The sequence below is a fragment of the Phaethon lepturus genome, unplaced genomic scaffold (assembly GCF_000687285.1).
Source record: "Phaethon lepturus isolate BGI_N335 unplaced genomic scaffold, ASM68728v1 scaffold3319, whole genome shotgun sequence".
In the NCBI taxonomy this organism is placed as follows: Eukaryota; Metazoa; Chordata; class Aves; order Phaethontiformes; family Phaethontidae; genus Phaethon; species Phaethon lepturus.
In genome coordinates, this window is record NW_010562606.1 from 83,312 (window position 1) to 101,036 (window position 17,725).

A 17,725-nucleotide genomic window follows, 5' to 3' on the forward strand; every position below is an offset into this window, starting at 1 on the left:
ACTCTCCCCATCTTTCTTATAAGCCCCCTTTAAGTACTGGAAGGCTTCAATAAGGTCTCCCCAGAGCCTTCTCTCCTCCAGGCTGAACAACCCCACCTGTCTCAGCCTTTCCTCATAGGAGAGGTGTTCCATCCCTCTGATCATTTTTGTGGGCCTGCTCTGGACCCTCTCCAACAGTGAATGTCCTTCTTCTGTTGGGAGCCCCAGAGCTGGACACAGGACTCCAGGTGGGGTCTCACCAGAGCAGAGCAGAGGGGGAGAATCACGTCCCTCGACCTGCTGGCCACAATTCTTTTGGTGTAGCCCAGGATACGGTTGGCCTTCTGGGCTGTGAGCACACTTTGCTAGCTCACGTCCAGCTTTTCATCCACCAGTACCCCCAAGTTGTCAGCAGGGCTGCTCTCAATCCCTTCAGTTCCCCAGCCTGTACTGATATTGGGAGTTGCCCCAGCCCAAGTGCAGGACCCTGCACTTGGCCTTGTTGAACCTCATGAGGTTCACATGGGCTGCATGTGGTATTCAGCACAGCTTAACCAAATCTGCACGTGTTGGAGGTGCAGTAAAAGGCTGGGGTCTTAGCATGGCCTTCAAGAATCAGCCTCCCTTGGAAACCAGGGAATCGCACCTCTTCTAGGCTTTCACAGAAATCCGAGCCTAAAAGTGACAGCGTGGTTAAATAATGGTAGAAAAAAATTATTCTTTCATTAATAAAAAGGTCTTGTAAAACTTCAGTGGAGAGCTTTTCTGCTGCCAACCTGACGTTTTATGAGGAGCAGCAAGACATTTTTAAAGGAAGCATGGCATTTGCTGAAGCAAGCTGAAAGCACAGTCTCCCCAAAACTGTGACTGCGTTTGGAGAGTCGATGCATGAGTTTCCTTGTCCTAGCTTCATAAACCAAAAAAGTGATAGTTTTTAAAAAGATCCCTAACCCTCTCTCTTCTACTGTCTGTGAATAATTGTCTGTTCTGAAGTTCAGTAACTTTCTGTTCAAATGGATGAGCCATAAATCCACATTATGAGCCTCCAATAAAACTAAATGCATTACTGCACTGGAGTGGATTCTCCCATTCCATGTAATTCCTCTTTCAAGCAACAGCTTCCTGCTTCTACTATTCTCTAGCCATTTGGTGGCAGAGTGTTTGGAGCACCGGGCAAGGAAATGGAGGTGTGGAAAATAGAAGGGAAAACAGAGCGAGAGAAAGCCGCAATCTGTTCTTTGGACTTTGAGGGAAGATAGAAAATCCCTCTGAAGCTTTTACGTAGTTTTATGGGGCTGTTCCTGCAAATCAGAAAATCTAGTAAATCACCTTTTCTGCATAGTAAGATGCTGTTTGTCCACCGGTAGACAGGAAGCAAAAAGCTGTTCTTTTGCAAAAGCGTGTTTCCTAGATGGCGTGTAACTGTAGTTTCAGCCCCAGACTCCTTGCAGTGATACCATGTTTAAACTTCCCAGCAGCCCTGTGATGCATCACACATTTTGTCATCACTTTGTACACCAGTGAGATGCAGCTGTGACTGAGCAGCGCTTTATCAGAGAATAACAATAGCATGTATCAGATTAGTCTGGGAAGTTAGGAAGAATAATCTGCCTAGTTGAAATTGGTGAGATGGTTGTAGAGAGGCAGAAGGTAGGGACCAGAACTGGAATTTTACCATATCATATGAGCTAACACCTGTGTTCATGTTAAAATGTGACTTAGGATCCTTAGTATCTTCAGTTGATTAAAACTTGGGGTTTACATTTCATTTAAAAATGAATTAAAGATCCTAGCAAGTGATGGGGCAGGTATTAAATATGATGAATCTTAAGGGGCAAATGTAATCTTAAAGACCCAAATACAAGCAATTGAGTTCAACATGTTAAGGAAAGCTGGCCAGATATAGCTGAATCCATCTCCTTTATTTGATGGTTGGAAAGATTATTTTTTTTTACTCCCCCTGAATCAGCTACAGCACTAAATCCCATAATAGAAACATTCTAAAATTAGTAGAACTGGCTAGGTTTTCCATCTTTGCTGCACAGTTCTGATTAGGTTTATTAATTAAAAACTCAACTTTTGCCTTTCCCTCGGTTTTAATAAATTAATAACAGGATGAGTTAATGTAGACAGTAAGTTTCAGGCGTCATTCTACATCACATCAGTTGGTGGTGTTTTCCCAAGAGCCTTCAACTTTGTGGTGTTGTATAGCAGCCATAAGAGTACAGCAGTTTCTGCACAGTGTCTCCTGTGTAACTGTGCTCATGATTTGTGGTCCACAAATTAGTGCTTGTGGATCAGACAAGTTCATCCCTCAGATTCCCTAGAAGAAAGTTTTCAAAACTGTAGGTCACAGTCCCTGCAGGATGGTAGTAGTGTTCAAAACAGGTTGCAGTACAGCAGCCAGCATAGCTCAGTTCCATGGATACAGGGGCCTGAGGTGCAGCTGTTAAGCTGCTAAGGTTGTGCCTTCCTTCTTCTGCCAGTCCACCGTGCTCATAAGAAGTATTCATAGATGCTCTGGGACTGGGCTGTGATCTAAAAACATAAGAAAAATTGCCTGAGGACCCAAGTGGAGACACAACTTAGACCAGTCAAAGTATTTCTTTCACTCTGGTAATTTAGGCTTGCTTCCTGAGTAGCAATGAGAAACCATGGAATGACTCAGTTGACAAAGGTAAGTTGCAGTTTAACTTTTATTTATGGTAGCAAAAGAAAAAATTGTCACACGGATCTGTCCTGAGGCACAACCCATGGGAGAGGAGAGAGAGGGATGAGTCCAGTGTCCTGGCTGTGTTTTCTCAGTTACACAGGCAGTCTCGGTATTTGCACCGTTTAGGCAGGAGGGGCTGGTACGTGTGAATAGACCCTCTCCTGTCTGCTGCTGCAGATGCTGCCCGCAGTGAAGTGTGACCTGTTAAGTCGGGGTGCAGTTGTTCACAGTGGTGCAGAGCTGTACCAAGCCACGCCAGGCTACCACGTCAATGCCATTAGCTGGTTCAACAAGAGGGAACACACAGCTTACATGGAGAGGGGAAATGTTTCAGTGGCTTAATCCATTTCCCAGGGTAGTCCTTGCGGGGGTAACTTCTACAGAACTGTGTAACGGAGCAAACCAAGTAGGTGATGTGTTCTACAGCTGAAGTAGTGTCTAGATGATGACTTCATGGGTTTGGGAATTTATTTGCTATGGTTGTTGTGATGCAGTGGCTTTGCGAAGGTATTTACAATTATTTTTGTATTTGAGGCTTCAGTTGTCCTTTGGCTGTAATTCTGAATATAAAGATCAGAATTTGTATCCGTTGGGAACAGCAAACCGCTCAGAAGAGATGACAATCTGGAATACATGCGTTTGCAGGGTTTACTGAAGCAGACTTCACCGGGTTTGAGTGAATCAAACACATTACATTATTTACAGTTTTCAGTGGAGAAATGAAACTGATAGGGTAACTGGAATCACACTAAAAATCCTGCATTGAGACTGACTGAATGGCAGGTATTACTTGAAAAATAAATTTGTACTTGAAGAGACCTGACAGATAGAGCTGTGATCTTGGCATAGAGTTGGAGGTAGATGGCATTGGGAAACATTTAATGGAAAGGCCTGTATCTTTATATCAAATTTGCCAAATGTAGCTACTGTAGAACTTCATTACAAATAAGGAACGAAGTGGAAGAAAAACACACAGGGCAAAAAAAATCAACCATGCCATAAGCAATCACAAATCTGATGCATTAAAGAATCTGTCAGCTTCCAGCAGAGCTGATGCTTCTCCAAATTAATTCATTCTGTGTCTTATTCATGCTAAAGTGCACTGCAGCTCACATGTCTGTGCTTTTACTAACTTCTCTAGGGCCTCCAAGAAAAAGATGCCCGAGAAGTTTATTGACTGCTGTCCTGAATACTCTGTACAGGAATTGACCTCAAGGATGTAATTTGCAGTATTATTTATTCAGCATGTTGGATTTTATGTTGTGATTTCCGCTGGGGACAATCATTTGTGCAAACTGATGCAGGATTTCCTTGAGCACTGGGTGGCAAACACTGTAGTTATCCAGAGTAAAGATGTAGTTGCACTGGCTTGGAATTGCACAAGTGAAAGATTCGTGTGTGCCTCCTGAGGCAGGGTAGCGGGAAGCTGTGCCAGCTCTTTGTCAGCTGCTAACTTTCCCTCCCCTACAAGCTCATTTCCCTGGGTAGCCACACAGAGCAGCTCATGGCTGAGTCAAAACCACAAGTTGTGTGTGTGAAAGCATTAATTTACAGCTGTAGCTTTGAGGAGCTGCCTCGCCCAGTCAGCATCCCTACCCACCCTCCCTAATTTTTTTTTTTCCTCCAAAGACCCTTTTGTATGGTAGGTGGACTTGGTACTTTCCGATGCTCTTGCCCTTCCCTCATGGTTCTAATTTTAGCATAATTCAGGCCTGTGACTTGACAAACGCCTGCAAAGTGCTCTCATCACTTTTCAGCTTGGTACGTGTATCTACTGAGGCTTTCATAGCTGCTCTCTCCATTTCTCTTCTGCTTGGAGTCATCTTGTGCTGAAGCCTGATGAACAGGGTAATTATTTGAAAAAGGAGTACAGCTCTGAATCTTTTCCACAAAGGCTGAAGGAAGCTATTACTTCATCTTGTATTAAATGGCACATGGTAATTTTAAACACCTTCTGGATTTCTAATGAATTAAATCAAATCTATTCAAGAACAAAGAACACTGATTTTTATCTGTATGTTTCAACAGTTTTTAAGCCAGTCTTTTTGACAGGGTTTAGTTTATGCCGTGTATCTACAGTCAAGGAAAACAAAAATGTCAGATCTTCCATAAATGCATCTTGGTGTTGGGAATCTGATTCAAAATGTCAAATTTCAGGTGCACGCTGTGTATTTGAACCGTGCTTCCTCTGGATGTCATTCCCTGAGGGAATTAATTATGGTAGGATATATCACATACATAATGACAGGCTGTGTTAAGCCTTCAAGAGGCAAAACTACCAATCAGGTCAGCAGAGAGCCCGAGCGTTTTCAGTTGCCTTGGAGTAAGAATTTCCGCACAGTGTCTTCGGATGTCCTTTCAGCAAGGTACTTCAGGAAAGGTTTGGACATAATAATGCAAATACAATGCCTTCAGGGTAGCGGGAACAGAGAGGAACACTATACCTGTCTTTCGGATACATTGGTTTAGAAAGGAAACAAAAATTAAATTGTGTGCTCTGAATTACAGCTGATTTGCATGATGGCCTTTTAAGAGGGAAAGTAGAGGCATACATAAATGCAAAGCATTTTTTTTATGCCTAATGGTAAAACACAGGACAGCTATAATACTCTTATGCTTTCAGGTTGACATCTGTTCTTTCCCTTCAGACTTATTTCAAGGAAAAACTGGTACATGCTGCTAACTTATCAGAAGGCAGAGATTATAAATACACACTTCTGATTTATCCCAGCGTGCTCTGATCCCTTACGCTGCAGAGAGGTCTGTGCCGAACTGACAGCATACATGACACAGGATGGACACGGGGAGTCCATTGTGTCCGGTCGGCAGGAACGGGCGCGAAGGAGCTCAGTCCGGCCTCTGTCCCCCTCCTTGGCCGAGACGTGGAGATGCAGAGCTTGCCCGCGGGCTCCTTGCAGCTCTGCTGCCCGGCTGCTCGCCCAGCTGGCGCCGGCAGCCCCCAGGCCTTTCTGCGCGGGGTTTCCCTCCGCAAAGGAGGAGGGAATCTATAAAGCTTTTCCCTCTTAAATGCTTGGGGCTCGCTATTCGTCATCGTTTCTGTTCTTTCTTTCAGTTGCAGGGTCCTTGTAGGTGAGCTGAACGGGGTTTTTTGGGGGTGGTTTTTTTGGTGAGTCACTGGGAATGTTTTGTTTCTTTTTAAATTTGCAGGCTAGAATTCTGCAAATGAATGGTTTATTTAAAGGGATAAAGTAGGAAATCAGCTGGTACAAGCTGATCAAACTGCACTGACCCTGCACTTCATTTTTGTGTTTATCTGATGCGTGCTCATTTTTAGGGAGTGAAAGACAGCCTGCCTGAGCTTTTCTGACTTGAAGCTTGCATGCCAGGTCCCCAGCTAGTTTAAAGAGGTGCAAATCCATTCATTGCAGTTGGACAGAGCTGGTTCCCTTCAGCTGACTGTCTGGCCCTGAATGTTTAGTTCCTTTTACCTGTTTCATTACAGCTGTTAGCTCTAAATTTTGGCACAGAGCTCAGTTTTACAAAGCACTGTGGTGTTAAAAATGTATAAAGGTCAGTGGTTGCTGAAGTGCTCGACTTTAAAAAAAACAACAACAACAACAACAAAACCCCAAAAAACGAACAAAAACCCAAACAAACAAACAAAAAACACACACAAAACCCACCAAAAAACCCAATCCAACAAAAACCCCTTCTGGTCATCTATGGGTGAAGAACCTAGTATTGAAAGAAGGCTAAATATTGTTATTTTTGAACACTTAGAATGTAATAACTATGCATGTTTTGCTGAAGGATTTTCTTTAATCACACATGCAGTGCTTGGATCTATAATATTATGTCATCTTTTCTCAGCACATCTGGAAGATCTGTCACATTGGGGTGTAATAGATATTGCAGAAAAAATAATCCATTAATCTGATTTTAGGCTCAATCTGCCATGGATTCTCGTTTTATTTTTGTTTTTTTAACTGTACATTTATTTCTCACCTTTCTCTTGACACTTCTAGTTTTTGTTGGCAGTTCTAATTGAAATTTGTTAGGCATTTCTGACAGGTTGAGAGACTGCTGATTTTTATTTGTTACTCATGAGCAGTGACTCAGTTTATTTGTACAGTGTCAGGTGTACCTGCTGGATTTATACATGCAACAGTGAAGTTACCATTTCCAGCAAGGCTAAGAAATGAAGCCTTCCCTTTAAAATACAGCCTGCAAAATCCTGAACTATATTAGTGTTCATCTGAACCGGGCACAGGTCTCTGCTAGGAACACCTTGTGCTGAAGTAGTAGTCAAGGATGCCAGCTGTGGAACTGGGTTCTGTAAGTAGCCAGTATCCTTGGGCTGATGTAGATAGTTGGGAAATTTTTACGAAGAAAATCTAAAGAATTGTTTTATGTTTAATTATATGTGTGCCAAGAAAATGAGGACTATTTAGGTTAAACTGAAATGTTTAAGTGGCTGCACACATACTTAAACTCAGAGAAGAATGTCCCTACTTATATTGAAGAAGCTGGATTTATTAAAAAATACAGTCAATTGGACTGTCCTTCCAGTGTGTAATTAAATCATGGTGGCCTCTTTCAATAGGACTGGAAACATGCAGAGCTGTTCGCTGTTATATCCCGAGTTTGATTTTTGGCTGAGTAATGGTTAAGGAGAGCTATCACGGTATTAGTTCAGCCGGCTGGCCTGAGATCTGTGGGAAACCCGTACTGTGTGGGTTGGTAACAACATGACAAAAAGTGCCGTCGTTGCCAAAGCAACGTTGCCTGTCTCATGGTCTCAAACCTGACAGGGATTAAGGGCTACAATTCCTGACCCTGCAAGGAGCTTTGTACAGGATGAAGGAACTTTATAAGGAGATTCAGTGCATCTTCAGCAGCACTGTCTGGGATGAAAAAGCAACCCAGCACTACCATGAATACAATTTTGTCTGTCTAATTTTTGTAGGTCAGCGTGCTGTGCAAAGCCAAATGGTAAGCACAGGTTTTTACTAGCTTAACTTAATCATGCCACTGAAGGATTGAGTGAAACTGCAGTAGCACAATCTTCAGCACATCTAGTTGTTGAAGTACAGACCCAGGTCTGTACACTGATTGCTAGCTCTGTGTTAAAGGTTGTGCGCCTGTGTCTTCCCGCTGCTGTTACCACGCTGTGTTCAGCTGGTGGTAATGTAGACTGCAATTACATCATGGTTTTACTTTGCCGTCATAGACAATTGTGATGCCTGCTGGTAGCAAAATATCAATTTCTTTCTCTAGGATTTTCTTTGGTGAAGCCAGCAGTTTTCTGTCTACTTACAACAACACAGGTTTGTTCTAGATTATGTGGGTTTTTTTCTGAAATGAGGGAGCTTTTGTCTTTCTTCAATTCTGTCACTTCTTTCACCTTTTAAGTATGTCTTTCCCCATCTTTTTTCAGGCTGGCATAGGAAACTGCTCCTCCGTATCTCACTGAACGAGCTCATCTTATAAAAAGCACTGTCTCTGAACTGTCATAACTATGTGGTGGGTTGTCTTAACCAGAACATATGTTGAAGCATGTCCACACGCACCCAGAACTATTATCCTGTAGTGAATCTCAGTGATGTTTGGCAGATGGATTTCCATCGTCTTCACTTTCGCTGAGATGTGCGGATAGCAGTAAATATCGGCAGGCTCTGGCCCTTCTTGTGTTACTCGCATTTACACTTTGTCCTCTGCAAAGTTAACCAGCTAGAAGAGACTCTTACAATCCTTCTCCTCATAAAGAGTTGGATCTACCAAGGTTCTTAAGCACATGGTTAGTTTTAAGGAAAGGAATAATTGACTTCTTGTTGACTTCAGCAGGTCTACTCATATGCTTAAAGATTAAGACCTTTTATAACCGCTTTTCTGGAGTACTGCCAAAAAGGCATAAATTATATTGTCCCCAAAATAAAATGATAGTGAGGTCTCTTTAACAACATTGCATAATGCATTTCAAAAAAAGAAAAGCTTATTTTACACTAAGCCTATTGTTTTTATACCAAAGCCAAATTTTGTGCGGTTCTAATTTACTAATACAGTGGGGCTGTGATGTAGTTTCAGCCTGTTGGCTCCAAGTATTAGTATCACGCAAGATTTCATGAATGTGTCGAGTTGGGTAGGAACGTTTTATTAATCCTATGGGAGAGGTGCTGCTTTACTGTATTTTGTTGCATAATTTATACAACCATAACATGAGTATGCTATTGCTTTTTATTACCTTGACACTGGGTTAATTAGAAGGTATTTCACTCTATTTTAAAAATGTGAATCAGGATTCTGACATACCTTTCCAGACAGAAGTTGTGTTCCTGGTTGCAGAGTGGGGTGACTTGGAGGTTGATGTTGAATATTACTTTATTAGCCAGAGTCCTGGTATCCTTTCCTCTAAAACCTGCCCTAAAGTGCATGTCCTAGAAGTTTTTCTGAAAAATCTGACAGTTCAGAAGTGAAGCATCTAGTTCTGCAGTCTTTGGGGATAGGAAGTATTGGCAGCATATTAAGTACTTCAGCTTAGTCCTGTTAATGCTCTTCTTTTGTCTGGCAGGATCTCAGCTCATCAATTAGAGACCTGGTTTCCTTTTCCATTTCTGTAAATCAGGAGTTATTCTAGTGGTTATGACAGCATGATAGTTCTCAGCTCTGCCCTTCCAAATAAATTCCTGTTTAATCAAGGTTGCCTGGATTTACCCAGGGGCACATCTGATGAAATTCTGAAGAATCAGGCCCAACAGGTGAGAAAATGTTTTAAAAGTGATGTCAGCTACAGAGGAACTCAACCTGCTTTCCTTCCTGTCCACAAATAACTTTCAAGTTGAGAGCACTAGTATTAAGAGATTAAATGTAAAGGATATGGGGAAGGTGATGATGAAAAACTTAGTTCTCGGGATGCTTTGCAAAGGTCATTCCCACTATCTGCTCTGCAGTTAGAAGAGTTGAAGCACAGGGAGCTGAAGTGACTTGACCAAGACTGGCCAGAAGCCACATGACAGCAAGAAATGGAGCATGACTCTCCATGTCCCCAGCCCAGGCCACACTGCCACCATGGGCGAAATACAGTGGACCGTGGTTTCCAGCACGCCTCTGATTGCACTGATGTTTGCACATTGCTATGTAGTGTCTCTTTCCACCTACAAACGAGATACCACACCACAGAGTCACCTGAATTTAAGTGCCAGGACTCAGAGATCTGCTGGAGCAGCTGTGCATTGAACTCCTACTGAATTCACGATTGAAACTAAACAGGAGGTAGACCTCTAAGCTCCTAGCCTTGGATGCTTGAGACCTGACCCGGGTTTTCAAATGTGCTGTGCGGTGTCCAGTGCAATGAGAAGTACTCCGTGTCGTTGGAGCCTGTCAAAGAAAAAAACCATTCATAAAACAATGTGGGGGGACACTTGCAAGTTAAACATCAGTTTAACGTCTTCATGAAGGGTTGCAACGGAAAGTCTAGTACACTGTCCTTACAGAGGGAAATTACATATAAAAAGTTGATGTAAACACTCTGCATAGCCAAACTGGAAACTTTTTTTCCAGGTTTTGCTGTAAAACTTACAATTGTGAAAATTATTTTTGTCTTTATTCAGGCGAGGGATGGACTGAAATATGTATGATTTGTGATGGCACAAAATCATTTTATTGCCAGTTCCTCATCAGCGTGAAGGGAAGGTAAAAACCCTTTTCAGGTGTATCGCCCAAAGGTTCCTCCATAATACAGGGGGAGAGAAGGGTTTTTATCAGCTCTGCTAACAATTTGCTTGATTCCTACATTCTTAACAAAAAGCTAAATACCAGAAGTCTGGGATTCCAAATGAAAGATCTAACTAAAAGGAAAGGAGACGATAATTCTCATCACCCTTTTTTGTGCCTTCTTTTCATGGGTATGACCAGATACAGCTTGATTCTGAAGAAAGGTGAAGACAAGGAAGAATTTCAGCGTGCCTTTTTCTTTTCCGCCCTAGCAAATCAGCATGCTTTTTCTTTCAGCAGACTATTAGTTAATTGTTGTCTTTCCTTCAAGTGACAACCTGCCTGGGTTTAGCAGATAAAGGGGGTTTGTTACAAGACCTCCTTTCCATGTAAGTGGCAGTTTCTGGATGGGCCACATCAACATTCACTCATATTTGCCCTCTGTATCATAAGTGAATCTGATGGATCTGAATGCTGGAATAGGTGCATGAGGTTGCTGAACTGGCTGCAGACATGTTTGTTTTGGGAAGTGATGTTTGGGTCCATGCAAAGATACGCAGTTGAGTCCATCGGCAGGACCTTCACCTGACTGACAGGAGGCCCTTCTGCCATCAGGTGAAAGCTGCAACTTGCAGGAGGAGGCAGTCCAAAAGCAAACACCCAGAGCTTGAGCCATGCCAGTGGCCGCTCCTTTGGTTTTGCTGTGCAGTCTCTGACAGGTTGGGCTGCGATCTTAGCTTTTCTGATCACCTCTTCTTCTGTTTCCCTCCTACTATATGAGCAAGAGCCTGCTAGGTGCCTTGCGTCATGAGGGTAAGCCTAGCAAATTGTCTTCATCATGTAAACTTCTAAGTAGCCTAGAATCTACCTCTGAAAGCTGTTCTTACCCTGTGCTGTGCTGTTGCAGTCATAGTTCATTGAGCAACACTAGCTGAAGTGCTGCTTTCATGCAAGGCTGGGGCTCTGAGCAGGACCCCCTTCTAAAGGAGATGTCAGTACCGAGTCCGCTAGTTTTCCTGGGCTGGGAAGATAAAGTCAACAGTTCTTTAGACATGCTACCAGGCTTCTGGGTTTTTTTATTTTTTGTTCATACTGGGGGAGGTAAACGGGCAGAGAGCCATATTAAAAAAAAAAAAAAAAAAGGGGGGCTGTATGTCTGTAAAAGTATATGATCAATTTATTTTTGTAGGGACATGGCACAGCATGAAGTTATAAAAGGAGGTTGCAGTCAGTGTTGCTGGCATTAATTTAACTAGAGAATGTGCCCTTAAATGTCAGGAGACTGCAAGAAGCACAGAGTTATTTGAGAAGACAGCAACTTTGATGTTGATTTTATCAACAAAAATGCAGGAGATTAAAAGCAGCTTTCCAATTTTGCCAATTTTTTTTTTCTTATTGATAATGTGACTAGTGTTTAGCGGGTGCTCCAGGAAGGTTAATGAAACCATAATGGTTATGGTGAAAGAGTATACATTAACTAATTGGATTGTATAGGTGACTCACCACAGAAGCTAAACTCAGCAACTGATAAACTAAGCAGCCGAATTGCTCTGAAGATACTACAGTTTCAGATACACTGTCCTCTCATATTGGCAGATAAAGCAAGACCCAGATAATCTGGGTTACAAAAAGAACATGGTTTGCAATCATATTTCTGCTCTATCAAAATGTAAGAATGGCTATTTTTGATCAAACTAAGGGCTTGTCTGGCTTCAGCAGGGCATCTGGTGAATGCAGAGGGAAAAACATGTAGAAATGCGGCAGTAGGATGATCCTACCCCTCCTGTGTCATCCCCGCTGCTGTCAGTTCAGTGGTTCAGAGGCTTTTGGAGCCAGAGGTTGCATTAGGTTGTGTTTAATGCTCCTGATGGGCCTGTTATCCGTGAATTTATCTAATCCCTTTTTGAACCTATTTATGTGTCTGCTCCAGAACATCCTGTAGCAATGGGTTTTGCACTTTACTTTTGCATTGTATGAAAAAGCACTTCATTTGCTCATTTTAAATCCACTGCTAGATTGCTTTATTCGTTATTCTTTACTTCTTTCATTGAAGCAATATAGACTGCTTTGATTTCCTGATCTTCTTCATGCTATTCATGATTTTATAAATCTGTCATCTTTTCTCTCCACCTCTTTTCCAGGCTGAGAAGTCTTTTTACTATCTCCATATATCAAAAGCGTTCCAAAACTTTGATCATTCTTTTAGTCTCCTTTATCTTCTTTCCAGTTCTGTTAGATCAGTCTATGTCCTGTTTCCACCTGTATCCTCCTTTTGCATCTGCTGCCTTAAAGGCGAAGAAACTAATTAAAGAGTTTAGTGATCAAAGTGTTGGGGGTTTGAATCCATGCCTCCCAGTTCCTCAGAGAGCATCCTCGGGCCATCTACCCATCCAGGTTGTGGCGTTCCCCTGCTTTTCACTGGAGCTGGTGTGGAATATTTATCTGGGCTTCAAAGAGGTAGGAGGGTGAGCTGGTCTCTGCTGTCCAGTGGCACTTGCGTGCTGCTCCAACACCCCATCAATCAGTCATTGGATAAAATGCATTTGCTGTCCTTGGAGCTGTGACTGGGATTCTGGTTTCTCTCTCCAGGCAAACGTCTGTAAACACACACAAACAAACAAGCACATGCATCCTGTCATTTAATGAGAGAAAGTGCAAATATTAGTTGCAGAAGTTCAGTATCTTCATGCTAATGTACACAATTGTCTCTGTGAATTGGGACATATTGCTGCTGGTTTTGGTGTTTTGTTTTGTTTCATTTTGTATTCAAAATCCAAAAGAACCCAGCAGCTGTGTGTGTAAGTAGGCAAATCTGGGTAAATAATGAAAGACTTTGGGGAATGATGGCCTTGATCTGGTAAAGCTGTAAGACATGTAGATCTTTAAGCAGCTGCTGACAAGCTCTGAAAAGCTGGAGGGGTTATAAGTAGCCAGTGAATGGCAAAACATATAGATAAATGACTACATAATACTCACTATTCCTAATTTAATCGCTCAACCTTGAAATAAGTGGAATGTGTTATTGTTTGTTATAGAACTAGTATTATTTATTGCCTTTAGATGATAGGGCGCAGAGATCCCATTGCGATGCTTTATAAACATGTGGTTAAAGGGCTATATTTGATACTAAAAACTCCATTTTAAAGCATCTTTTAAAAGTCCCAATAGTTAACTGATTAATAAATCTTTAGATAGTCCTGTAGCATCCATAAAGTAGTCAATAGGTTATTACTAAACATAGCAACTTACAACTTCTTCCGCAGATGTGCTCATAAACATTTAGAGTATACCATATGCACATGTGAAACCCTCTGATAATAAGTATTAACTATTAAACCTCAGTAATTAGATTGTCAGCGATAGGAAAGAACTGCCTCTTTTCTTCAGGGGTAATATTAAAGACCTTAAAGGCTGAGCATTTAGCCACGTAGTACTAGAAGACTCTCAGGAAGGCTAGGTAGGTGTATTTGGCCAGGCATTGAGACATGGTGAGTATCAGCAGCTGAAATCAGTCTTTATGAAGACAAATGTTGAATACCTCCTGAAATCCACCAAAGTAGCTTGCTTGCTGCCGAAAATTTTCTTAGGCCTTCCAGTATTCCACCCCTACTTTTTGTCAATGCATGGCATATTATAGTGATATTTATGTCATTTATACTACCGAAATTTTGATACTTGGGAAACTTAATTTTGAATTTTTAGAGGTTCATATCTCAGCAAAGTCAACTGTATACAGATTGTAATTTGCCGGAGTTATATGTTACTGTGATAAATATGTACGTTTGCTTGTGGCAGTAATCTGACGTTACATCAGGGTATAGAAGCCTTTGCATACTGTCCACACACAAGATAAAAGATAAACCTCTTCTGAGAGGGAGCTTAGAGCCTGGTATCAAGAATAAACACTGGTTATTTTCCATTGTTATTGTCCCTGAAATTATATGCATTACAAGAATGATTTGTGGATTTTTTGCTCTTTTTTCCTGTGCTTATGTAGTAGTAATTTATATGTTTGCTTTAACCCAAATCTGTTTTCATTTTCAGAAGCTAACAGAATTACCAATGACTGTATTGAAAATCTTGGGGCTATTTTTATATGTTGAATCTCTTTAAGAGTCTGCTGTGCTTAATACTACAAGCATCGTACAAAAGTACAGTAAAATGATATTAAGAAAATGTAATAAGGTGAGATCTGTGCATATATAATTTTTATTTATGCCCCTGAGAGTTGTGGACAGACACTGATATGACGCAATACTCATTAGATTTATTTTGCTATCTCAGTAATAAAATTATAAACTTGAGATAAGTGATACTACTTCACTTCAATGTTTTCCCTATATTTTTATTTATCTGGTTTTGCTATTATAAAACTTATTAGAAGTGGAGAAATATAAACAGCGTATAGGACATACAGCCTAATGTCCTGATTGTATTTTCACCTTTTAATTATCATGTTTAATTGCATTGTTTACTAATGCTGTCAGCATGGTTCGATTCCTTTTGCCGCTTACAATCTTCCCGTTTGCCTTTTGGTTTGCTTCATTATATTATTACATGATAACATGAATAGCACTGTTCCAAGGGTGAATTACCACAACAACTAACAGCGTGTGGTGTCTCTGAGGTTTGTCAGTGTTGCACTGCAGAGACAGTTGCTAAAGTTGCATGAATTTTTTTTTTTTTAACCTTTGTGTGCCTGTGCCTTATGACCAGTGATAATATTGTGCTAGGACTTCATTATGTTTTTGTGAGAGATTTGCTTTTTTCCTATGTTTCACTAGTTGTTCTCTCTCCTGAAATAGAACACGGCATCTTCATCCAAAGAAGTTGACGTATACTCACTGTAAGCAGTGAACAGCAGTGTGATGTAGAAAAGAACTTGATGTGTTTGTCTTTGTAATGTTTAAATATACTATGTAGTGATTTTAATTGCCAACTGATAACTAAGTCATCTATGTGAAAGCAAGAAGGAACCCTTAATATAACCCTCCTCTGTAGTAGTTTGACTGTTAATAGATTCTTCATTCCAATATTCTTCTATTTTGCTTATATTAAGAGTGGCATCTTACAGCATTCCAAAGCATGGAGCTATTCAGGGGTGCAATACGACTGTTCTCTAGGCTTCAGGCTCCTTGACCACCACTCTTCTGCTGCCAGGAGGGTCATACAGCGCTTTGGAAGGTCTCTCATTTTGAAAGTTTGTAGTGGTTCCAAAAATACTCTGTGTGCTTAAAATAGCCTGGATTGTTCAATGTGGTTGTTTCATGGACCAGTAGAATATTTTTAATAGAGTAATTGCCAGAAGGAAGGTGATGATGCAGTCTCACCCCTCTGCACAGCGCAGTCCGAAGAAGCTTGCTCACCAGCTGGTGCATCAAACCATAGCTTCTATTTGTGCATTACCATTGCTTTCCAGATGTTACCCTGTCTTGCTGAAAAGGCTTTAAAGACTACAGAATTTACTGCGCACACAAGGTAGTTGCTGCAAAGATTATTATCTTTTGTAGTTATGTTGTCCACATTTATTTATAAATGTCCATGTGACTAGTTTCAGCTTCCAACAAATCCTTGGATTTTCTGATACCTTTCCTTTAAGATCAAAGACTCACAATTAAGTACTCCTCCATGTAGGTGCTTGCAGGCTGGGGCGAAATAACTTCTCTGATGTTTCTCTGTTAAACTGAATAAACTGAGCTTCTTAAGCCTCTGATGAAATACATTTTTCTAGCCCTCGGATCACTTGCGTAACCTTTTTCTGAACCTCATCCCATTTTTAGTCGTCTTTTGGAGTTAAAGAGCAAGAACTAGAAACAGGAGTGTAGTGTCTTGCTGATGCTGTGAACAGGAATAACCATATCTTCCAGCTCCTACTTGATTGTGCTTCCGTATAGGGATGCTAAAGGTTGCTTGACCTCTTAGCTGCATTGTTGTTCAGGAGCTTCACATTCATGAAGATACCTTTTATAACGCCATTGCACTCCAGGGTATAACTTCCCATCTTTCTAGTGTGATATATGTTCCTTGCTCCTAAGTGATTGGTTCTGTGTTCTGTTGTATTAAAACAAGCTTTGTTCTTACAAGCCCAGTTAACCCAGGGGTACAGAGCAGCGTGCATCACTGGCCAGTTTCCATTGCTAACCACTCCTTTCAATTCAGTCTTGTTTTATGAGAGTGTGTCCACTGTCACATTCTTTGTCCCACCAAAATTTTTCATCAGTCCATGGATCTAGCCCAAAAATAACTACCTGAATCATAATAAGGACACTTCCTTTCAGTTAGGGGTCAGCATCTCTAAGAGCAGGGGATGTTTTTGTTAGTATTTGTCTTGCTCAGATCAGTAACAAGAAAATCAAAGGTAAACATAGGATAGGGATGTAAAATAGTAAAGGACAAAGACCAATTCCTTTGATTATTAATCTTGTTCTTCCTTTCCTAGCCTAAGTTTGTACCTGGGGAATTTAGTTGAATACTCGTTCTGTGAGGTCAAACTGTAGCAGTGGCCACCAGCAGACTTCCCTATAGCAGTGGATACAGCTGGGCTACATTTTGATGACTTCTCCCCTCTCTGCCTCCACCCCACTTCACTCCCCTCCCTTCCCTCCCCAAAACAACAACAACAAAAAAACCCTCAAAAAACCCAACCTAATGTCCTAATGGTTTTTAGTGCAGAATGAGACTGCCATTTTAGCATGTTACTGTAGGTATGCATCACAGAGTCTTGGCTGCAGATTTCTAATTATTGCAAGTGAAAGATCTCTTATTCAGCTGCAAAGTCTTCTCTGACATTATCTATGCAGTCACTGTTGTTTCCTTCTGAAGTTGTTTGGATTCCCCAGGAGCCTGCAGGTCACATTCACAAACCTGGTTTTAGGATTTTTAACATTCAGCTGTTGAAGTATGCATGTATGTACATATATGTGCATCCAGTGGATTAATCGCTAGCCATATCGAGTTAATTAAAAAAGCACAGATCTTGGACTTTATGAAAGCATTGAAAGCAGAGAAGTGAATTTACATTAGTACATAAGAAATAAATTCAATCATCGTGGCAATTAAGAAGAAAATAAGACGAGTGTAGTGAGGGTGGTGTTAAAATCCATCCTAGCAGCAAGTGGTGGGTCGTGTCATTGCTGAATCTGTCGTCTAACCTCTGCTTGACCTAATTCTGCTGAATTCTAGTGGTCTGTGCAAGTACATGTTCTCTAGGTATAAGAATAGTAGCAGCGGTCACACTACCTAGAACAAGAATGTAGAAGGGCTGTCAGCTGTCTTGCCTAGGGGCACGAGATGATCACCAGCTGGGGTTAAGAAAAAGCATTTCCTTCCTGTGAGGCATTACGTAATTGTCTGTGTATATTA

The 17,725-nt window shown here is 41.2% G+C and overlaps 1 protein-coding gene across 1 annotated transcript in view; it reads left to right on the forward strand.

Annotated features, from left to right (window-relative positions):
• The window catches only part of TTC7A (tetratricopeptide repeat domain 7A), a gene marked incomplete at its 5' end in the record, with an annotated part of 152,685 nt that overhangs the window by 78,117 nt on the left and 56,843 nt on the right, over window positions 1–17,725 (forward strand). The gene's annotated exons all lie outside the window — the stretch shown is intronic.